General features: G+C 35.0%; 1 long non-coding RNA gene across 1 annotated transcript in view; it reads right to left on the bottom strand.

Moving 5' to 3' along the window:
• Positions 1-209: 209 nt before the first annotated feature.
• LOC134735767 (uncharacterized) overlaps positions 210-25553 on the bottom strand; it is a 137522-nt gene continuing 112178 nt past the window's right edge. The window contains exon 3 of the long non-coding RNA XR_010119210.1: positions 210-222. This is a non-coding gene — a long non-coding RNA (uncharacterized lncRNA). The remainder of the gene's footprint in view (positions 223-25553) is intronic.

The raw sequence follows: 25553 nt of genomic DNA, 5'->3' as shown, positions 1-25553 counted from the left end.
TCTAGTTATCCATTCTTCTAATTTTTTTTCAAAGTTTTTAACTTCTTTGCTATTGTTTTGAATTTCCTCTCGTAGCTCAGAGTAGTTTGATCGTCTGAAGCCTTCTTCTCTCAACTCATCAAAGTCATCCTCCATCCAGCTTTGTTCCGTTGCTGGTGAGGAACTGCGTTCCTTTGGAGGAGGAGAGGTGCTCTGTTTTTTAGAGTTTCCAGTTTTTTTGGTCTGTTTTTTCCCCATCTTTGTGGTTTTGTCTACTTTTTGTCTTCGATGATGGTGATGTACAGATGGGTTTTTGGTGTGGATGTCCTTTCTGTTTGTTAATTTTCCTTCTACCAGACAAGACCCTCAGCTGCAGGTCTGTTGGAGTTTACTAGAGGTCCACTCCAGACCCTGTTTGGCTGGGTGTCAGCAGTGGTGGCTGCAGAACAGCGGATTTTCGTGAGACCACAAATTCAGCTGTCTGATAGTTCCTCTGAAAGTTTTGTTTCAGAGGAGTACCCGGTTGAATGAGGTGTCAGTCTGTCCCTACTGGGGGGGTGCCTCCCAGTTAGGCTGCTCAGGGGTGAGGGACCCACTTTAGGAGGCAGTCTGTCCGTTCTCAGATCTCCAGCTGCGTGCTGGGAGAACCACTACTCTCTTCAAAGCTGTCAGTCAGACAGGGACATTTAAGGCTGTGGAGGTTCTCGCTGAGTTTTTGGTTGTCTGTGCCCTGCCCTCAGAGGTGGAGCCTACAGAGGCAGGCAGGCCTCCTTGAGCTGTGGTGGGCTCCACCCAGTTCGAGCTTCCTGGCTGCTTTGTTTACCTAAGCAAGCCTGGGCAATGGCGGGCGCCCCTCCCCCAGCCTCGTTGCCGCCTTGCAGCTTGATCTCAGACTGCTGTGCTAGCAATCAGCAAGACTCTGTGGGCATAGGACCCTCCGAGCCAGGTGCGGGACACAATCTCCTAGTGTGCCGTTTTCCAGGCCCGTTGGAAAAGCGCAGTATTAGGACGGGACTGACCCGATATTCCAGGTGCCGTCTGTTTCCCCTTTCTTTGACTAGGAAAGGGAACTCCCTGACCCCTTGAGCTTCCCGAGTGAGGCAATGCCTCGCCCTGCTTCGGCTCGCGCACAGTGCGCTTCACCGACTGTCCTGAACCCACTGTTAGGCACTCCCTAGTGAGATGAAACCAGTACCTCAAACAGAAATGCAGAAATCACCCGTCTTCTGTGTCGCTGGGGCTGGGAGCTGGAGACCGGAGCTGTTCCTATTTGGGCATCTTGGCTCCACCCTCCTATTAAATGGTTCTAAGCAAGGAAGTGCTTCTGACTTACATTAGTAAAAGATCTCTCTGGCTGCTGTACGGAGAACAGATTGGAAGAGGGCAAGAGTGGAAGCAGCAAGACTAGTTAGAGGCTAGTGCAGTCATTGGAGCAGGAGAAGATGGGTGCTGGGATGGAGGCATCAGGGAGAGGCAGCTGTTTTAGAATTTTCTTAGTAAAGGTTTGCTAATAACAAATTCTCTGTTTTTATTATCTGAAAATATCATTATTTTACCTTTATTTGAAGACATTTTCTCTGGATATAATATTATGAAATGTCATTTGCTTTCCTTTATAATTTTAAAGATGCTATTCAATTTTTTAAATGAATTTCATTATTTCTCATGAGACAGCAGCCACTATTGATACTATAGTTTCTTTGTATATAATATATTGTTAATCTCTGGCTACTTTTATAATTTATTCTTTGATTTTTAGCACTTTGATTATGGTGTGTCTAGGGCTGAATCGGTTTGAATTTTTTCTGTTTACATTTTGCTAGTTTTTTGGAGGTGTATATTGATGTTTCTCACTAAACTTGGGAAATTCTCTACTATTACTTCTTCAGATATTTATTCTGTTCCATTCTCTCTCTTTTTTCTCTTAATATATTCTTAAAGGTTATTGATATTCTGTTCATTTTGTTTTAATCCTTTCTCTCTCTGTTTTTAACATTGGAAAAATTGTATTGATCTGTTTTGAAGTTCACTGATTCTTTCCTTTGCTGCTCCCAATCTGATAAGGAGCCCATTTAGTGAATTTTTTTTATTGCAGATACTGTTCACTTCATTTATTAAATTTCTATGTGATTCTTTTTTATAACATTTCTCTGTTGAATTTCTCATTCTTTTATTCATTACAACCATATTTTTCTTTAAGATTTTAAACATATTTATAATAGCTGTTTAAAAATATTATCTGCTATTCAGAATAGCTAAGTCGTTTTTGGTCCTGTTACTATTAACTAATTTTTATCCTACTTGTGGATCACATTTTCTTGTTTTTTTTTTTTTCACATTTCTACTAATTTTTGAATATGTGCTAGACATTTTAGATGAACGTTGTGGGGAGTTTGGGTTATGTTGTCTTATTATAAAAGACGTTAAATTACTTTTTTTGCAGACAAATTATTTTGATCCTGTTGGTATTGTTTTTATTCTTTGTGAAGTATGGTCTAGTTCAGTTTTGGACCACATTCTAAGGCATGGGTCTTACTCTAGCTATGATTATTATCCATTGAATGTGCACCGTGCTTAGTGTAGTCTCTTGAATGTAGTAGGGATAGAACTCCAATGTCTCCTAACACAGCACAGCCTCAAATATTATTGTTTAGCTATCATCCCTGCAGCAGGCAATCTCTGATTGATTTTGTAGACACTCATCCTGTTGCATGATCAAGTCAGTCCTTAGCCTAGCATTCTAGTGGATGAGATTCATTCTCCCTTTACCATATAGCTCTCTTTTCTCATGTGCTTTGCTCTAAAAATTCCAGCTGGTTCAGCAGTCTGGAACTACAGTATCTGCCTTCTCAACTCAGCAAGACTGCTGCTCTGCTTGGCTTTCCCTTCCTGATCTGTGGCAGAAAAATACCATTAGGCAGAAAATCAGGGCAATTGTGGAGAAACTGTTGGGCTTATCTCATATGTTTTCCTTCTCTAAAAAATTACATCCTGTGCTGTTTTTCAACATCTGCAAACAGTTGACTCATACATTTTGTCCAGTTTTATAATTGTTGGGAAAACAAGTTCAGTTACCAGTTACTGTCACGGCAAGAAGGAGAGGTTTATGTATATGATTTAAAACATAACTTCGATTATTTTATTTGACTTCTAAGTAGCTCTCTTCTGTTAAGATCAGCACTTGTGTGTGTCAATTCTTTCATATTTTTTCTATGTCCATATAATCTATGTCTTTCTTTCTCTTTCCCATGCCTGTACACTATCATTAAGAGTTTGCAAGGCATTGTTTTATAAAAATAAATATATAATTATTTGTGTATATATATTTATGTATTGGAATACATAATTACAAATAATAGATATGTACATGTATGTCTTTACTTATTCTATATCTACAATAATGTACAATATATCTTTACCTATTCTATATGTATAAAAATATAGTTTTCAGTGCCCTTCTTTTCTTATTTAATAATACATCCCTATAAGTCAATTTGTGTCAAACTAAGTTATTATTTCTAATGCTACAGATATATCAAAAGATTATTCTATCAATTAGTCTTTAAGGGAGATTATTTAGGGAGATGCTTCATATACTTCTCTAACAGGAAAATTTAATTATAGTTTGTAGATATTATTTAGGGTTTGTTGTATAGGTTTGTGTCATTTCCCTAGTTTTATAACATGTGAAATTTCATTCTGTAATTTTAATTCATTTTTATTCTGTTCTGTGAGTTTCTGGGAGAGGAGTTACCCAAACATGTTTTCTCTAGATCTTTCTCAGAAGTCCAAACACAATGTTTTAAATAAATTCTTGTCTAACAAACATATTAATAATTAATAAGTGAATATAACAAAAATTTTATTGGTTCAAAGGACTATAACCATATTTTCACTCTCTCAAATACTGTTTTTCAAATTTCTGGCTATAAAGTAGTACACATTAGTTGTAGTAAACCTGTAAGTTAGCAAAAGTATATAAAAAGAAAATCATTTGTAATCTGACTGCCTACTGATTGTTACTCCATAATTTCTAATTTTTAATCTATGTATATATTATATAGCCAGGTATTTGTATATCCATTAGACGTATAATTCTATATATTGCTTTTACAATAACGTAGCTTGAGAAACTTACTTAAATATCCTTTAAAAAGATGCTTTCTAATGACTACATAAACTTCTATCTATTATACACCTTGCTTAACCAATTATTGCTCCTGAATACTTAGGTGTGTCTGCTTTTTCACTATTTTAAACAACAGTTCAAGGAACATCCTTATGCATAAACCCCTGTCTATATTCCACACTATTTCTCCTTCACCATTGTTACAAAGCTCTGTAAAATGGTATTGAAGTTAGGAAACTAAGACATCTTGTTTGGATTTAAGTCCTGTTTGAGTCTCAAACCTTAAGTGATCTTAGTTTATAATTTTCAATGTAATTAGAGTGCATTGGAAAAAGAATCATTTGTAGAATGTTTTTTAAAATCTCCCTTGTATTGGAAGGCTGTGGACTCTCTGAGAAAGAGTTTGGCGGTTCCTGGCCAGCCTAAAATTTAATCCCAACCTGTCACCAGTTTCTATGAAGTGAGGTTTCTATTACTTCCTGGATTGCTCTAGTCTATCAGAGGTCACCATCTCCAATTTAGCCTAGATGTGGATGGGAAAATACCCTGTACAGCCCTAGCATCCAAAGAACTTTGGTGTCAAATTCAATTACTGGAGAAGGAGACCTTTTTTTTCTAAAGGTCTCTGAATCCATTAAAAAAGCTTCTCAGATTCCTAGCACTGGTGCTTATGGTGAATGTATCTCCCTCACAAGCCTTCTGACAGCTTTTTTGTAATTTCAAATAGTCAACTGCTTTTGTGGTTGGAGTTTCATTTACTGAAAAAACAAAAAAAAACCTCAAATGGAAGTAGAGACAGTTATGTCTTTAACGTATGTCTGAGTATGCCTGAGTGAGGCAAATATTGTAGATACATAATGACCCAAGATTATTTCATTCCACATAGCTTACCTCTTTTCATGTTCCCAAACATGTTGATTTTCCAAATATAAGACATTAATTCTGGATCGCTCTGGCCACAGTTTCTATTAACTCTCTTGTGTGCATCAAAAGAATAAAAGTATTAATGAAGTCCTTTTTTCATTTTATTTTAAAATTCTCTTTTGTGGAAATTCCCTACATTTTCTTTTGCACAATTTGCAGAGCCTTTTCTTTTTCTGTGATTAAAGAATAAATGAATTCATTTTGAATTGAGGAAAACGGCACAACATATATATTTTTTGCACCTGAGAAATTTGTTTTTACAATTCCATTTCAGTGAAAACACCCAATAGGTCATAAAAGATTAGCAGTGTTTTCTCCCTCTGCCATACAGCCTTCTAATTTGTCTGGAACACAAACGAATCAAGAAATGTGGCTTTGCAGACTGTTTTGAGTATTACAGTTTATTACTTTAACAATCGGGTCAGTCGAGGTTGCATAAACCTGCCATTTAAGTCGTTAACAACTATTTCCAGAAAAGATACACTTTATACTGTGGATTGAGCTTCTCTTTCATCCTTCTGAGTTCAGATTTCATAATTAGAACATGTTGAACAATAGAATTCTCACATAAGAATAAAGGCATCTTCTTGGTTTCTTTTCTACTGCTTTGAACATGGAATAAATGGCATATTCTGCAGCCATGCTAAATCTTCCTTTCCTTCCCACACTTTGTTATATTTCTGACCATCTCAATGAGAATAAGGAAACTACTCAGACAATGCTACCTCCACACAAAATTTCAAATGTTCATACTAAAAAATATTGACTGGTAGCAGCCATTAAGAGTCATTTTGAAAAATAATATACCAATAGATTTGGCATACTATTCCTTAAGAACAGCTCCATATTGTCACTCCGAATATTTTTACGTCTGATGCTCCTTTTATTTAAAAAGTTTGTAACTACCACTCGTGTTAAAGTCAAATTTTTCTTGTGATTCTCATAAATGGAATCTTCCATTTTAATCTGTGTGAATTCTGCCTATGATTTCGATCAACCTCAGTAAAATGGAAGAGTTCCATCAGAATCATACAATATCAAGTTAAGCTGGAACCCACACTTGGAGTGGTGAATTACCCCCAATGCGGGTTAACTAGAACCCACAGCATGATAATCCTAAATTATCTGGGGAGCCAACTGATTCTCCCAGATACAAGCCAGTTTAACATTCATATACAGATTGCTTTGTGAACATATTTTTTCATTTTTAGAGACAAATTCACAGAAGCCTGTTTGCTGAGTCCTATGGTAAACACATTTTAGTTTTGTAGGAAATTGCCAAACTATTTTCCATAGTGACTGTACCATGTGTATTCTTACGATTGATGTATCAAGGATTCAGTTTCTCTACATTGTTGTAGGCATTTGTTATTATCATTATTTTAGCTATTCAAATAGGTGTGTGTTGATATCTCATCACAGTTGTAATTTGGACTTTCTTGATGCCTGGTGAGGTTGAATATTTTGTGCTTATTCATTATCTGTATTCCTCTTTGTTGAAATGTCTTTTCGTGTGATTTTCCTCTTTTCTTATTAGATTGTGTTTTTTTAACTATTGAGTTTTGTTCTTATTTTAACATATTTTTCAAATAAAGATTTGAACATATTCAAGATGTACAATGTGATCCTTTGATGTACATATATTGTAATGATTACCACAATCAAATTAATTAACACATCTGTCAACACCTATGCTAATATTAGATCCTCAGAACTTGTTCACCTTGTAACTAAAAGTTTGTACCCTTTGACCAACATTGCTCTACTTCCTCCATTTCCTAGTACCAGGCAAATGCCATTCTTCTCTCTGCTTCTGTGAGTTCTACTTTAAAGATTCCACATATAAGTAAGATCATATAGCATTTCTGTGTCTGGCTTATTTCACTTAGTATAACATTATCTAGGTTCATCCATGATGTGGCAGGATTTCTATCTTCTTAGGGCTAAATAATATTCTATTATATGTATGTACCAGAATTATCTGTTCATCCATCTATAAGCAATTAGGTTGTTTCCGTATCTTGACTATTGTGAATAATGCTACAATGAACATGGGATGCAGAGATTTCTTCAAGATATTGATTTTATTTCCTTTGTATATGTCTAGAGGTAGGATTGCTCAATCATATGATAGTCCCAATTTTGATTTTTTGAGGAACTTCCATACCCTTTTCCATAATTGGCTGTACCAAATTACATTTCCATCAATAGCGTGCCAAGGGTTCCCTTTTCTCCATACTCTGACTACTCTTTATCACTGACCTTTTTTGATAGCCTTCCTAACAGATGTGAGGTGATATCTCATTGTGATTTTAATTTGCATTTCTCTGATGATTAACAATGTTGGGCACATTTTTACATACCTGTTATTTGTATGTCTTCTTTGGAAAAGTCTACTCAAGTGCTTTGCCCATTTTATAAATTGGATTATTGATATTTTTGTTATTGAGTTATATGAGTTCCTTCTTTATTTTGAATATAAACCCCTTGTAAGATCTATGGTTTGCAAATATTCTTTTCCTATTCCATAGCTCGCCTTTCCATTTTGTTGTTTTCTTTGCTGTGCAGATGATCTTTAGTTTGATGTAATTCCATTTGTCTACTTCTGCTTTTGTTGCCTATGCTTTTGGTGTCATGTCGAAAAGGAAAGTCTCTTTAAAAAATGTTGATGGAAAAACTGGATATCCACATGCAAAATAATGAAATTAGATCCTTGCCTTACACCGTATATAAAAATTAACTCAAAATGAATTAAAGACTTAAATGTAAGATCTGAAACCATAAAATGACTATTGAATTTTGAGAGATTTTATGCATTCCAGATATGAGTCTTTTATCATACATGTGGATTGCAGATATATTCTTCTCATCTCTGCTTGTCTTTTCATCTTTTTAAAGGGATATTTCACAGAACAAAAGTTTTTAGTTTTGATAAATTCCAATTTATTGAATTTTTTAAAATTATGGATTATGCCTTTGGTGTCATGTCTATGAAGTCTTAAGACTTTTGTTCTAAGTATTTTATCTTATTTTCTTCTCAAAAATTTATAGTTTTACATTTAAATTGATAAAGAGGGGCTTCAAGCTGGCAGAGTAGATGCATCTGGTACCCACCTACCTCCTCCACAAAGAAGCACCAAAACAGTGAGCATATAACCACACTTCAAATAGATAATCTAAGAAAGAGCACTGGAATTCAATAGATAAGTGATATGAAGCACCTACAAAAAGGAGGGAGAGGAAACAGAGGCAGCCCACTTGGCTGAAATCAGCAGGGAACTGGAGAGACTCCCCAGTACAGGGAAAGGGTAAATGAGAGACCCACAGTAGTCCACATTCCTACCATGGACTTTTGCAATCTTAGCCACAGGAGAGCCCCTTGATCTTCATGGGCCCCAAGACTGACATAGGGAGCTGCCTGGAGACTGTGGCAGCATGGCCCTGTATACCCACAAGCCCTAAGCAGCCACAGCAAGGTACCATTTTGAGAGCCCAAACCCCACCAGATGGCATCCTGCCCTGGGGCTCAACAAGCTGTGCATCACCACATCCCCCAAACCTTATAGACATTTCCTACCTGCAGCTGCCACCAGGGCCAAAGCATGAGTCACTGGCAGTGACCCTGCCCCACCCAGCAGAGGGACAGTCATGCAGAAAGCCTACCCTGCCTGAGCCACAGTCTCTGAGAGCTGCTGCCATCACTGGGACCAAAGCATGGTGACCCCACCCCTCCAGCAGAGGGCCACTTGCAGATTTTAACACACCCCAAGGACAGACTCAGTTGCCCAAAGTTGCTGTTGTTGTGGTCTGTTTCTTAAGGTTAAGTTGCAAGTGGAGCAGATGCCCTTTAGCTGTCTGCTTATGGCTGCTCCCACTGAAAGCAACCCCTCCCTCCCCAGAAACAGGGCCCCAGTATAGACTCTGCTGCCCCTACCTAAGCATTCTGCCAGCGGCTTAGGAATCACCCCACACCTGCCTACCACAGCCAATGCCTGAATGCACAATCAGGATGTCTGAGGACAGGTTCACCCAGCTTAGCTCTACTCCCACCAGGACACAAGCGTATCATCTGGGGCCTGAGGTTGTTCAGCCCAGATTGCCACCATTGGCACCTTAGCATTCCTCTTGAGTCCCAAAGGCCAAGCTCACCCAACCTGCTGCTACTACCACAGCTGACACCCACACCCACACACCACCTACAGGCCTGGGGAATGGCCCATCCAGCCCATTGCAACCACTGTCAACACCAAAATGGACAACTGGGGACCCAGAAGTTGTCTCTCCACTGCTATTGCCATCACCCACAGCATGCCTGTTGCCCAGGGGCCTGAGGACCCACCCAACCACCCGGCCCACTGCTCCCATTCCAAGCACCTGAGCAAACCACTTTGAGGGTCTAGAATTGGCCTGCCTTGACATGCTAACACCAATGCCAGCATAATACACCACCCTGGGGTTCCAAGAGAAACATGCATGGCCTACCATCACTGCCACTACTGGGGCCCAAATACTGGCCCACCGGCATCCTGGTCCCCAAGAAACTTCACCAAAGCCTTAACTAACAGCTGTGCCATAAGCCACTGAGGAAACGACAGACACCACTGACCCTTTTATAGCTGAGGAAATCATATGGAGATCACACTACTGCACACACCCAGAATCAAAGCCAAAGTACCCTACACTATCAACATTATAAGTTCAGGAAAAAGTCCTCCCCTATGGAAGTAAATATAAAAAATTGGAAGAAATGACTCTTATACCTGATGCTTAGGTATCAATGTAAGGACACAAGAAACATGAAAAAGCAGGGAATATGACATCCCTAAAGGAACACAGTAATTATTCAGCAATAGACTCCAATCAAAAAGAAGTTTACAAAATCATGGAAAAAAATTAAAGTGTTGATTTTTAAAAGCTCCGTGAAATTCAAGAGGAAAACAATGCAAAGCAATTAGAAAAACATTTAGGATGTGAACGAGAAATTTGCCAAAGAAGATAGGTATTATAAAAATGAAACAGAAATTCCAGAACTGAAAAATTCATTGAATGAAATACAAAACAAACTCAAAAAGCTTCAACAATAGACCAGATCAAGCAGAAGAAAGCATTTCAGAACTTGATGAGAGGTCTTTTGAAATCATCTAGTTTGAGGAAAATAAAGAAACAAGAATTTTAAAAGTGAACAAAAGCTGTGTAACTTGTGAAACACCATAAGCAGACATATATTTAAACTTTTGTGTTTCAGAAGGCAAAAGGAAAATGAAATGGTTAAGAAAACCTATTTAACGAAATAAGAGTTGAAAATTTCTCAAATCTAACAAGAGATTCAGACATTGAGACACAGGAAGCTTGGAGATCCTCAAAGAGATACAATTCAAAAGTTCTTCTGCATAGCACATTATAGTCAAACTATCAAAATTCAAAGACAAAGAGATAATTCTAAAAACAGTGTGAGAAAGTGTCTAGTTACTTATAAAGGACCCTCCATCAGATTAACAGCAGATTTCTCTGCAGAAACCTTATGGGCCAGGAGAAAATGGGTAGATAAATTCAAAGTGCTGAAAGGTAAAACAAAAACAAAACCAAACAAAATTGCTAACCAAGAATACTATATCCAACAAAGGAGAAGTAAATTAAGGAGAAATAAAGTCTTTCCCAGACAAGCAAAAGCTGAGGGAATTAATCAGCACTAGTCTAGGTCTACAATAAAGGGAGTCCTATGACTAGAAGTAAAATAAATGGTATCTGCTATTATGAAAATAGACAAAAATATGAAACCTACTGGTGAAGTAAACACACAAAGAAGAGAAAAGATTCAAATGTTACCACTACAGAAGACCACCAAACCACAATGATAAACCATAAGAGTGAGATATATAAAACAAGCAGAAATAAATTAATGAATATCAGAAATAAGCCCTCACATACCAATAATAACTTGAATGTAAACATTCCACTTAAAAGATACAGACTGGCTGAATGGATGATAAAACAACCCAAGTACATGCTACTTATAAGAAATTAATCTCACCTGTAAAGACATATATATACTTAAAGTAAGTAGACTTAAAAGATCTACCGTAAAGTAAAAAAGGTATTTCATGCAATTGTAAACCAAAAAAGAGCAGAAGTAGCTATACTTATATCAGATAAATCAGACTTTAATTCAAAAACATAAAAAGAAATAAAGAAGGTCATTTTGTAATACAGAGACCAATTCAGCAAGAGGACATAACAATTCTAAACACACATGAGCCCAACATTAAGGCACCCAGATATATAAAGCAAATATTATTAGATCTAAAGGGAGAGATTAACTCCAATACAGAATCAATATAAAAAAATCAACAGCATTTCTATATATCAATAATGAGCTAACTAAGAAAGAAATCAAGAAGGTAATCTCATTTATAATAGCTAAAATAAATACCTAGGAATAAATTCAACCAAGTAGGTGGAAGACCTCTACAAGATAAACCACAAAACACTGATGAAAGAAACTGAAGTATATACAAACAAATGGAAATACATCTCATTCTCATGGATTTGAAGAATATATATCATTAAAATGACCATACTGCCCCAAACAGTATACAGATTCAAGACAATGCCTAGCAAAATACTAACATCTTTTTTCACATAATTAGAAAAAAATTCTTAAAATTTTTATGGCCCCCATAAAAGAAGCCAAATAGCCAAAGCAATCCTGAGCAAAAAGAACAAGGCTAGAGGTACCACCCTACCTGACTTCAAAATATATCACAAGGCTATGGTCACCATAACAGCATGATATAGGTATAAAAATAGACACATAAACTAATGGAACAGAATTGAGAACCCAGAAATAAAGCCACATACCTATAGCCTGATTTTCAACAAAGTTATCACATGCATATATTGGGGAAAGGAAACGCTCTTCAATAAATGGGGACAGGAAAATTGGTTATTCATAACCAGAAGAATGAAACTGGACCTCTGTCTCTCATCATATACAAAAATCAACTCAAGATGAATTAAAGACTTATATGTAAGACCCTAAAACTATACATCTACTAGAGGAAAACATAGGGGAAGTACTTCAGGACGTTGATCTAGGCAAACATTGTATGGCTAATACCTCAAAAGCACAGGCAACAAAAACAAAAATAGACAAATGAGACTATATTAAGCTAAAACTGTAAAGCTTCTTGAAAGCGAAACAAACAAAAACAATCTACAAAGAGGCAACCTGTTAAATGGGATAAAATAATTGCAAACTATTCATCTGACAAAGGCCTAATATCCAGAATATATAAGGAACTCAAACAACTCAACAGTAAAAAAGACAATCCTATTAAAAAAATGAACAAAGGACATAAATATAAATTTCTCAAAAGAAGACATACAAATGGCCAATAGGTAAATGAAAGAATGCTCAACATCACTAACCATCAGGGAACTGTAAATCAAACCACAATGATATATCATCTCACCCCAGTTAGAATGGCTAATATTAAAAAGAGAAAACATAAGTGATGAGAATGTGGAAAAAAGAGAAGTCTTTTATATTATTGGTGGGAATGCAAATTTGTATAACCACTATGGAAACAGTACGGAGATTTCTCAAGAATCTAAAAATAGAACTACCATATGATTCAGTAATCCCACTACTGGATATTTATCCCAAGGGAAAGAAATCAATATATCAACAGGGTACCTCCACTTGGCATTTTTATTGTGGCACTAGTGACAATAAGATATGGAATCAAACTAAGTGTCCACCAATGAATGAATGGATAAAGAAAATGTGGTATATATACACAATGGAATACTATTCGGCCATATAAAAGAATAAAATTATGCCACTTGTAGCAACATGTGTAGAACTGTAGGTCCTTATGTTAAGTAAAATCAACCAGCCACAGAAAGACAAATATTGCATGTTCTCACTCATATGTGGAAATTTTAAAAGTTGATCTCATGGAGCTAGAGAATAGAATGATAGATACTAGAGGCTGAGAAGGATGTTTGGGTAGGAACGGAGATGAAGAGAAGCTGGTTAACGGGCACAAACTCACAGTTAGAAGATATAAGTTTTAATAATCGGTAGCAGAGTAGAATGACTGTAGTTAAAAACAATGTATTCTATGTTTCAAAGTAGGAGAAGAGAGGACTTGAAATGTTCCTAACACATAAAAATGGCAAATACTCAAGATGATGGATATCCCAAATGTCCTGACTTGGTTATTACACATTCTGTGCATGCATTAATAACAAAATACCACATTTACTCTATGTAAAATATTATGTATTAATAAAATAATACCAATTGGGTCTCAAAATAAACTTTATTTTTTGAACACGATTGATTGATTGAGACGGAGTCTAGCTCTGTCAGGCTGGATTGCAGTTGTGTGATCTTGGCTCACTGCAACCTCCGCCTTCTGAGTTCAAGCGATTATCTTGCTTAGCCTCCTGAGTAGCTGGGACTACAGGTATGTGCCATCACACCTGGCTAATTTTTGTATTTTTAGTAGATGTGGGGTTTCACCATGTTGGCCAGGCTGGTTTTGAACTCCTGAGCTCAAGTGTTCCGCCCACCTCGGCCTCCCTAAGTGCTGGGGTTACAGGCGTAAGCCACCATGACTGGCCAAGAACACTTTTAGATTTACTAAAATTGTGAGGAAAAATAGTGAAGATGTTACAAAGTTTCCATATGTTCATACCCAGTTTTCTGTTATTAACATCTTATATGATTATGTTACATTGGTATAAATAATGAGCCAATATTGATACATTATTAGTAAAGTGCATACTTTATTCAAATTTCCTTAGTTTTTAACCAATGCTTTTTTTTCTATTCCAGAATTCCATCCAGAATGCCACATTACATTTACTCATCAAAATGCATCTTTTTAAAGATACATATCGAACATTTACCAAAATTGATCATATGCTGGGCTATAAAGAAAGCCACAGAATATTTTATATTATTTTTTCTTTAATTATTTTCAGCTTTTATTTTAGATTCAGGGGATGCATGTGCAGGTTTGTTACTTGGCTATATTGTGTATTGCTGAGGTTTGAGGTATGAATGATCTCATCACCCAGGTACTGAGCATAGTACCCAATAGTTAGTTTTTCAATCTTTGTTCTCCTCTTTCCCACCTCGGTAGTATTCATTTTCTATTACTGCCATTTTAATGTCCAAGAGAACCCAATGTTTAGCTCCCTCTTATAAGTGAGTACACGTGGTATTGGGTTTTCTGTTCCTTTATTAATTCACTTAAGATAATGGCCTCCAGCTGCATCCATGTTGTTGCAAAGGACATGATTTCATTCTTTTTTATGGTTGCATAGTATTCCATGGTGCATATGTACCACATTTTCTTTATCCAATCCACCATTGATGGATACTTGACTTGATTCTGTGTCTTTGCTGTTATGAGTAGTGCTGCAAACACGCAAGTGCATGTGTCTTTTTGGTAGAATACTCTGTTTTCTTTTGGATATATACCCAGTAATGGGATTGCTGGATCAATTGGTAGTTATGTTTTAAGTTATTTGAGAAATCGCCAAACTGCTTTCCGAAGTGGCTTAACTAATTTACATTCCTACCAGCAGTATATGAGCTTTCCCTTTTCTCCAGAGCCTTGCCAGCATCTGTTGTCTTTTGACTTTTTAATGATAATCATTCAGACTGGTGTGAGATGGTATCTCATTATGGTTTGATTTGTATTTCTCTGATGATTAGTGATGGGTATCACGTTTTCATATGTTTTTTGGCCACTTGTATATCTTCTTTTGAGAAGTGTCTATTCAGGTCTTTTGCCCATTTTTAAAATGCAGTTATTTGTGTTTTTCTTGTTGAGTTGTTTAAGTTCCTTACAGGTTCTGGATATTACACCTTTGTCAGATGCATAGCTTACAAATATTTTCTCCTACTTGTTTTCTCTGTTGATAGTTTATTTTGCTATAAGAAGCTCTTTAGTTTAATTAGGTCCCACTTGTCAATTTTTGTTTTCATTTCCATTGCTTTTGAGGACTTAGTCATAAATTATTTCCCAAGGTTGATGTCCAGAATGGTATTTCCTAGGTTTCCTCTTAGGACTCTTATAGTTTGAGATCTATATCTAAATCTTGAATCCATCTTGAGTTAATTTTTGTGTATGGTGAAAGGTAAGGGTCCAGTTTCGTTCTTCTGCATGTGAATAGTCAGTTATCCCAGCGCCATTTATTGAATGGAGATTCCTCTCCCTCTTGCTTATTATTATTTTTTTTTGACTTTGTTGTAGATCAGATGATGGTAGGTATATGGCTTTATTTCTGGGTTTTTCTATTCTGTTCCATTGGACTATGTGTTTGTTTTTGTACCAGTATCACACTGTTTTGGTTACTGTAGCCTTATAGTGTAGTTTAAAGTCAGGTAATGTGATGCCTCTGGCTTTGTTCTTTTGTTTAGGATTGCTTTGGCTGTTTGGGCTCTATTTTTTGGTTCCATATGAATTTTAGAATAGTTTTTTTTTCTAGTTCTATGGAAAATAATGTTGGTAGTTTGATAGGGATAGTGTTGAATCTGTAGGTTGCTTTGGGCAATATGATCATTTTAATGCTTAAGCATACATTCTCTAATCAGAATGGAAATAGCCTAGAAATCAATAAGACAGAAAAATACCATATTGTTTGGAAATGTAAAAATACATTTTTCAAAAATATTGTTTGTATTTTGTAGTTTCTGGATACAGTATTCTACATATTTCAGTTACATTAACATTTGTTAATTATATTCAAATTATATATTTTTACTACTTGCTACTAAGTAAGTTATTGTGTTAGCTTGGGTCCTCTTAAAATCACACACTGAGGAAAAAATACTTGGGTTCAGGTGGTTTATTTGAGTGGCAACCCTAGATATCACAAGAAGGGAATAGAGAAAGTGAGACAAGAAAGATGAGAGTTGTCAATAAAGGATATATTATTGAGGTGGTCATGACTCTTGAAAACTAGGGCTTAATGCCATTTGAGACTGTCTAAAAATAATGTGTAGCACATGCCTCAGAATTTTCCCACTATTGGACATAATGGCAAAAAAAAAAAAAAAAAAATTGCCTGCTAACTCCCATCTTCCATTAGTTGAGGGTTGTGCCCAGTGGCATGAATCCCTCTGTATTTCTGGATTGTATATATAGATGAAGATGAGTTTTCTCAAGATTCTAGAGAAAGCTCCCAGGCAGAAAAGCAAGATGTGTAGGCACCTGATACGGGATGCTGTCAGTTGTACCAAAGACTGTCCAACTCTAGGTGAACTAAAACAGGCTAAGGATGTATTATAATTTCTCATAATGATTGGCAGCTCACTTTCCTTTTCTCCAGAGCCTCTTTAATCACATATTTTAAAGCTATATTTTTAGATACATTCAAATTTAGTATTATTATACCATCTTGTAGGTTGACCCTATTAACATTATGATCTGTTCCTCTTTTTCTGTTGTAATACTTTTGCCTTAAAGTAGATTTTCCCTGTTATTAATGGAGCTAATTTCTTTCAGTTAGTATTGCACAATGTATCTTCTTTTTCAATCTTACTTGTAACTTTGTGTCATTATATTTAAAGTGGTCTCTTGTAAACAGTGTTTTAATTTTTAAAATTCAGCCCGACCATCTTTGCCTTTTAATTGGAGTTTTTATTCAATTTATATTTAATGTAATTATTGATATACTTGGTTTTACATGTACCATATTACTACATTTTTATATAACAAATTTGTTATTTCTTTTTTCTATTTTTTTGGTTAATCAAATATTTATTTGTAACTGTATTTTCCCCATTTCTTATTACCATTTCTTTAGTGGTTATCCTAGAAATTGTGATACATGTCCTTGATTTAGTATTAGAATCTAATATAAACTAATATTTTTTTTTACCATTTCCTATATAGTGCAGGGAGGGACTTTAGAATGCTTGAATTCTACCACCTTCCCTCTGCCTCCTATTTGTATTGTATTGTATCTTAAAATGTGTATGTATTTAAAATTATTACTATTGTTATTATTTTGTGTAACCAGTATTCATTTAAATTTATCCACATATTTAGCCTTTCTGTTGCTTCTCATTCTTTCCTGGGTTTCTGTGAAATCATCAGGGATTATTCTTTTCTGACATAAATATATGGCAGTTCTATTAGTAAAGAAAAGTATAAATATTTGAACATTTCTTTATTTATAAATTATTTTTGAAAGATGGTTTCACTGGCCATAGAAATAACAGTGCAGTTATTTTACTTCAGACTTTTCAATATATCATTCTTTTGACTTACATTCTTTCTGTCAGAATTTTTCTGTTACCCTTGATGTCGCTTGTTTGTAACACTTCTTTTCTTTTCTACATAATTTAAGGAATATTTTCTTTTAGTTGGTATTTAGCAGTTTCGTCTTGATATGCCTATGAGTAATTTTCTTTATTTTTGTCTTGCTTGCGATCACAGCAGGACTTGAATCATTGGCTAGATTACTTTTTATCATTATTGAAAGTTTCCTGGTTATTATCTCTGCAATATTTACTTTTACCTCATCCTCCCTCTCCTCCTTTTTTATCAAGTAACTTCGATAACTACTTACGTAATTTAAGTCTGGAAGAGAATGTATATTAGTTCTTTATCTTACATATCTTTTGCATTCTTTTCTGTATTACAGATCCTTATTTTTTCTGTGATACTTATAGATACTTTCTTTATAGATATTTTCTTCTAGATATAATATCTTCCTAGAGATTTTCCATTCGGCTATTTTCCAGCTTACTTATTGTTTAATTATTTGTGTAAATTAAACTCGCCTATTTATTTGTTAATTTAAAATACGTAACCATCTGCCTTGGAATTTCAATTTTGTTATTTTTCGGGTATGCAGTTCTTTCTTGCAATTCTCTTATTTTCTATTATTAAATATTAATCAGAGTTATTTAAAGTTCGTTACTGATAACTCTAATATTTGAATATCTGTGGGCCTCTTTCTTGTCTGGATTTCTCTTAGTCCTGTCTTCTTATATGCAGGGTAATTTTTTATCAAATACTTGATATTATGCTTGAAAAATTATAGAGGTTCTAGCCGATAATCTCTCTCTCTACAAAAAGTTTATGTTTGGGCTTCTCAGGTACTTGGAGTACGGGCAGCTTGCATTAATCCATTTAGGAGCTGAACTAATTGGGGGCGAGAATTCAGTCTTTATTTTATTTTGTCATTACTTCTGTAGTGTAGACCTTTAAGATTGCAACTATAAGACTGTAATTATTACCAGGGCCCCCCTCCTTGGTGAGCCATTGATTCCAATTTTTGTCACCATATATCTGTAAATAGTAAAAAAAAAAAAAAAAAAAAAATCAGTTTCAGCTTCTCTGCCTTTTGTCCAGTGTGTTCTGTTGCATTTCTCCTCAGTCTCTGAGCTCTGCATCACTTTCAGATTGCCAAATGATTTGAGTGGGAAGATGTCATAGAATATTGGGATGATAGCAATGTAATTTCCTTTTCTTCAACATCTTAACACCTCAAGTGCTAGGAAATTTTATAGTTCTCTGATACTTCATATATATTTTAAATATTTGATTTGCATTCTATTTATTTATTTTTGCTTTTTGTGGGATGGTTAGTATGGTATAAGCTTGTCCATTATAGCTGGAAATAGAAATATTTATGTGTTATCACATAAATATTTGTTTTTTTTGGTTTCATTGATGTTCTCTATTGCTCTTTCTAGATTTTATTTCATTGATTTACACTCTGATCTTTATTATTTTCTTCCTGGGCTTGCTTTGGGTTTAATTTGCTGTTCTTTTTCTAGTTTCTTAAAGCAGACATTCAATCATTAATCTGAGGGCTTTTTCTCCTAAGCATTCAATGCTGTAAATATCTACTTAAACACTGCTTTACCTGGGTCCCATACATTTTGATATATTGCATTTTCATTTTCATTCAGGTCAAAATATTTTCTGGCCGGGCACAGTGGCTCACCCCTGTAATCCCAGCACTTTGGGAGGCCGAGGCGGGCGGATCATGAGGTCAGGAGATCGAGACCATCCTGGCTAACACGGTGAAACCCTGTCTCTACTAAAAATACAAAAAATTAGCTGCGCATGGTGGCGGGCGCCTGTAGTCCCAGCTACTCAGGAGGCTGAGGCAGGAGAATGGCCTGAACCTGGGAGGCGGAGCTTGCAGTGAGCCGAGATAGCGCCACTGCCTCCGGCCTGAGCGAAAGAGTGAGATTCCGTCTCAAAAAAAAAAAAAAAAAAAAAAAAATATATATATATATATATATATATATATGTTTTCTAATTTATCTTGTAACTTCTGCAGTGACTCATGGATTATATAGAAGTGTTCTATTTAATTTCCAAATATTTGGGAATTTTATAGCGATCTTTCTGTCATTGATTTCAAGTTCAATTCAGTTATGTCAGAGAACACATTTTATATGGCTTTTACTCTTTTTAAATTGGTTAAGTTTTGTTTTATAGCCCAGAACATGATCTGTCTTAGTGAATGTCCCACGTGCAATCAGAAAGAATGTGTATTCTGCTATTGTAGAATGGAGTATCAATTAGGGCAAATTGGTTATTAATTTTGTTCATGTTTTCTATATCCTTATTTATTTTCTGTCTGCTTGCTGTATTAACAATTACTAAGGAAGAAGTATTGAAGTCTCCAATTATAATTGTGGATTTTTCTGCTTCCTCTTTCATTTCTATCAGACTTGTCTTCATAGGTTTCAATTTAAGTTGTTAAATGAGTATCTATTTAGGTTTGTTGTGTATTCTTGTTAAGGTGACCCTTTTGTCATTATTTAATGTATCTGCTTATCTCTGGTAACTCATTGCTTGAAGTTTACTTTGGCTAATATTAATAGAGCCACTCAGTTTTCTTTTCATTTCTGTTTGCATAATGACTTTTTCCATCTTTAATTTTTGAATCCTTCTATGTCTTTATATTTTAAATGCATTTCTTATTGGCGGCATTTAGCTGGGTCTTTTAAAAACAGAATACGGCAATTTCCATCTTTCATTTAATGTGTTAAGACCATTTATAATTTTCATTTAGTAACATTCTTGCTAGTGATACAGTTGGAATTTTCTGTTTGTTCTCTGGCTCACTTGTTTTTCCTTTTCCTGCCTTCTTATGGATTATTTGAATTATTGTAATATTCCATCTTAATTTATCTATTCAATTTTAAGCTTCATATTTTCTGGTATTTGCTGTAGGGATTATAATATATATGTAACTTTTCTATTTGTTCAAGTCTAATTTTGAAAACTAATGATTATTTTGAAGTTTTCTTGATATGCGTTTTTAATATTTTACCATTTCAAGTAAAATATAGAATTCTTACAACTATATCAGTCCCTTTACTGTCCCCCATTGATCTTCACATTAAAGTGTCATATGTATTACATCTGCATGCATTGACAAACTCCAACAGGCAATGTTGTAGTTTTTGCTTTTCAACAAATATATTTTTATCAAAATTGTTCTATTCTATATGAAATTCTATACAAAGAACTTAAGAGGAGGAGAAAAAGTTATTTATATTTATTCAGATATCTTTCATTTCTGTTGCTCTTGATTTCTGATCATATACATTTCTTTCTGGTGCCAGTGCTGAATTTGGTCTAATTTCGGCCGGGTACGGTGGCTCACGCCTGCAATCCCAGGCCAAGATGGGTGGATCACCTGAGGTCAGGAGTTAGAGACAACCCTGGCCAACATGGTGAAATCCTGTCTCTACTAAAAATACAAAAATTAGCTGGGCATGGTGGTGGGTGCCTGTAATACCAGCTACTCGGGAGGCTGAGGAGGAGAAACATAAAATATACCAACTCGAACCATTTTTAAGTATAAAGTTCAATAGTATTAAGTACATTCACACTGTCGTGCAACCAATTTCCAAAACTCTTTTCATCTTGCAAAACTAAAACTATACCCATTAAACAACTCCCTATACTTCCTTCCCCTCAACCCCTGGCAGCCACCATTCTACTTTTGTTTCTATGAATTTGATGGCTCTGTATACCTAATATAAGCAGAATCACACAGTATTTGTCTTTTTGTGACTGGCTGGCTTTTTCACTTAGCATAACGTGCTTCCGATTCATATCTGTAGTAGCATTTCCTTCCTTTTTAAGGCTAAATGATATTCCATTGTATATATATATATATATATATATACCATATTTTGTTTATCCCTTTATCCATCAGTGGACATTTATGCTGTTTTTTGTTTGTTTGTTTGTTTTTTACCTCCTCGCTGTTGTGGATAATGACGCTTCATATCCAAAAGTGGAATTGTTGGATCATATGTTAATTCTATTTTTAATTTTTTTGAGGAAGCACCATATTGTTTTTCATAGTAGCTGCATCATTTTACATTCCCACCAACAGTGCACTAGGGCTCCAGTTTCTCCACATCCTTGCCAGTGCTTGTTTTCTTTTTTTTAATTTTTTTATTATTTTTTTGAGACAGAGTCTTGCTGTCACCCAGGATAGAGTGCAGTGGCATGATCTCGGCTTACTGCAACCTCCGCCTCCTGGGTTTAAGCATTTCTCATGCCTCAGTCTCCTGAGTAGATGGGATTACAGGCATGCACCACCACATCAGGCTGATTTTTGTATTTTTATTAGAGACAGGATTTCACCTTGTTGGCCAGGCTGGTCTTGAACTCCTGATCTCAAGTGATCTACCCAACTTGGCCTCCCAAAGTGCTGGGATTACAGGCATGAGCCACCATGCTTGGCCTGTTTTCTTTTTTAATAGTAGCCATTTTAATGGGTACTAGGTGAGGGTTTTCTAATATTTTAGTTTATATTTTTGTTTTTCTATTCATGGACAATCTTGGTCTATGATATTCACTTCTTTTACTATCTTTGTGTATTTTTTTATCAAAATTGTTCTATATGAAATAAGTTAAAGAGCCTTACCTTTGTATTCTCCCATAGTATTGCATTATATACAGCATAAATTTTTCTTACATATCTGGTAAATCTTTACATTTGAAATGGCTTCTCTATATGATACATTTATTTTTCTTATTTCTAATTATGTTTATTTGTGACATATTTTTAATTCTTGATCAGTCTTACTAATGGCTTGTTAATTTTCAAACAAATTTTCTTTTTGCTGATTCTCCAGATAAATTGTTTTTATTTATTTTTTTTTTATTTCCTCCTTTTAGGTTTATTTTGGGTTTACTGAATTGTTAGTTTTTTAACTTTATTTGAATGCTGAGCTTATTACTTTTCTATAATGTTTCCTTTATTGTTATATAAAGCTGACATTTCCCTACATGTACAGCTTTAGCAGCATTCTACAAATTTTGATATGAAAAAGTCTTGTTATTTTTGTTGTTCTATTTTAGATATTCTATAAATTCTGCATTATAACTTTTTGATACACATAAATAATTTGATGATTTTAAAGTTATAAATATATGGTGTTTTATTTCTAATTATAATTAACAATGGCCAGAGAAGATTATCTGCATATTAAGTGTTTATAAAGATGAAAATATGTAAAATATGTGTATACTCATATTGTGTGAGTAAATGCACAGAAAAAAATCTGGAAGTTTATATAACAAAATGTTAATAACAGTTATTCCAAATGCTAGAACTTAGATTTCTCTTTTTCTTTGCATTTTTTATATCTTCTGAATTTGAAACGTGAATATGAATTTTTTTTTTACTAGAAAACAAAGATGTTTATATATAGGGGATAAAAAAGAGTTTAGATGAATATGTACTACCTGTATTGAGAACCCATTTCTAATCCTCTGCAGACTTTAGAGTTCAGTATTTACTTACTGAAATACTAAAGAAAAAAACAAAAACAAAAATAGTTCCCTTGGCATGACTTTTAAAGCAAATATTTGATTAATAATAAGTTTTCTTTGTATATCTGAAAAGAATTATGAATTCTCTAATCGTGAGTACCTAGAGAATTTCTCTTATTTATTTTGAGCTCCATTTTTGTCTTTAAACATTTGTTTATCCACTATTTCGACATGTTTGTAGTTGAGGAATGGAGTCAGATTGATTGTGTCATATTATGAAACCTAAAGGTTTATGTTTTGTGTGTTTGATTAAGATATTTAAATTTGAACCAGATTATTGCATCCTCAAGGACAGAGATCAGGCTTGATTATTTATGTGTTTTAAATTTTTAGGCACAAAAGAAACCTTTAAAATGTTTCATTAACGGGCGAATTTTGAAATAGACCTTTCAAAAATTAAGAAAGGAGATATTTACAGAAATGCCTTTTTTGGTTAACTTCTCTTTGAACTTAAAGTAAATTTCTTGAGGACAAAAACTGTGTCTTGGACACTGTTAGATCTTTTGCACATTACATGGCACATGGTAGTGACTCAGTGAATATTTGTTCTACCCCATCTTCTTATCTGAAAGGAGATCTCAGGTCATCGGTATTTGCTTTCTAGTTGGTAGTCCAACCTGTAAATCAGAATTATATCGGATTACGCTTCTCTTTTTCTATTCTCATCTCTCCTGCAACACTCTTTTTCACCTATCCCAAATCAATAAGTAGGAAGAATTCTTTCAACTTGGGCTCAAATGAACCAGAAAGAGTTGGATTTTTTTTTTGGTATTTTACAGTGGAAATAAATAAAACCACTCATATATCTTCCTGTTTTCTCCTTCTCATCCCCTACAACACAGCATGCCTTGGGACTGCACCAGCGACTCAGAAAGGGGGCATACCGCCAATCTAGTTCTTCTCAGTATTCCCACTTTAACTTCAATTCACACTTTCATGGGCTCTTGAACTTCTTGTTTTCCAAGCTTTGCTTTAAGGCCCACTTCTGCAAAAAATATTTTTATGAATCAATAGAAGATCCTAGAAGTTTCCCTACATTAATAATTTCTTACTCTTAGATTTTGACAGCGTGCTGACAAAGACAATTTTTGTGTTTTGGCAGCATTTGCTCGAGGCAGGTTGATAGTTGATACATATGACCTCGGGTACACTCTAGCTGAGTGACACATGGGTAGAATGAAGGAATACTGTACTTTGTTTTGGTGGCCCTTATGCTTGATGAATGCAGTCATTTTTAATTTTTTGGTTCTGACTTTCACATATGGTTTTATCACATTTTGTGGACTTCATTGTGTTGAATGATTTCCTCCAATATGTATATATTTCTCCAGTATACAGATCTATGTTCACGTACACACTGACTCTAGTATCCTCAGATCTATGCCCAGGAGATGAGCAGTATTTTGGTATTTCAAAGTGTAAGTTCCCTCGGAAGGGGTACAAGAGATACCTAGCCAACATTAGCTCTGCCGTGAGCCAGAAATGTGCTTTCATATACTTGTAGTATATGTCCATTTGAGTTTCCTTTTTGGCAACAAATGTGAACAGTTTTGTATTTCTAGTAAAAATAATTCATTCTTGTTTTAAAAACTAAGAAAGTACAGAAAATATAAAGGAAGAAAAAGAAGAAGGCCTTTTAAATTCGAATACTTGGAGATAACGATTAATATTTTGATATACATTCTTCCAGAAATTTTTTCTTCTTAGCTTGGCATTCACTCACTCAGTGTTTGAGTACGCACACATACACACACACACAAACACACATAAATATATACACATGTATTCATAGACTTACTACATTTACAAAAAATGTGATCATAGTATGCAGTGATTTTAATCTGTTTCTTCCCACTAAGATGTTTCATACTTCTGAATCAATGTGCCTCTGTTTAAGCAATTATCTTACCATTTGGCTCATGTACTATCAAGCCCTGTTTTTCTTCTAAGGCTTTTCTGTGTTTATTATATGCTATTTTGTAACACCTCTTTGCTAAGGGTGTTACAAGATGCAGTTTGTAATTGTTTTGAATGAAAACCTCCAAAATATGTAATAGAAATATGAAAACAAGTGAGAAAGAAAGCTGGCATGTAAAAATCAAGAAAGGAGGAAGAAACCGTATGTAGCATGGGAAGTGGGGTTTGCATCATGTTTTTGAAAATCATAGGATCTCACTTCCTTTGGTTCTCAAACAAACAAAAAGTTAGCTGACTTAACTCTGTATGTGTTGCCTCATGAGGCAAAAATATATTCTCCTCATATGAACTCCCCCAGTGCTGGAAGGATTGCTGCCTGCACATGCAATGGCTTGAATCTGCCCCTCCTGGCCTTGCTGCCCTTTTATTTCTTCCCATGAATGCTAAGGGACACTATTTCAATGCTAATTTACATGACTTTCAAGTTGTTCAAAATATTTTTTTGATGCTTCAAAGGCTGAAACTCCTTGGCAAACTATAAATCTTAATGGAAACCAATGTTCTCCTGAAGAGAATGCATCAATGCAACTTAGCTACCTCACTAGAAATAAAACAGAAAATTAGCAGTGAAAGCAATTTGAATGTAGACTTTATGCTGAGAAATAAAGCAAAAGAATAAAATAGCCACAGTATATTTTAGAAGGTCCTGAACACAACAAACTCTCTTAAAAAGCAGCTGCTGGAGCAAAAAG

The sequence above is a fragment of the Symphalangus syndactylus genome, chromosome 2, assembly GCF_028878055.3.
Source record: "Symphalangus syndactylus isolate Jambi chromosome 2, NHGRI_mSymSyn1-v2.1_pri, whole genome shotgun sequence".
Classification (NCBI taxonomy): Eukaryota; Metazoa; Chordata; class Mammalia; order Primates; family Hylobatidae; genus Symphalangus; species Symphalangus syndactylus.
This window is presented reverse-complemented; position numbering and strand designations above follow the sequence as displayed.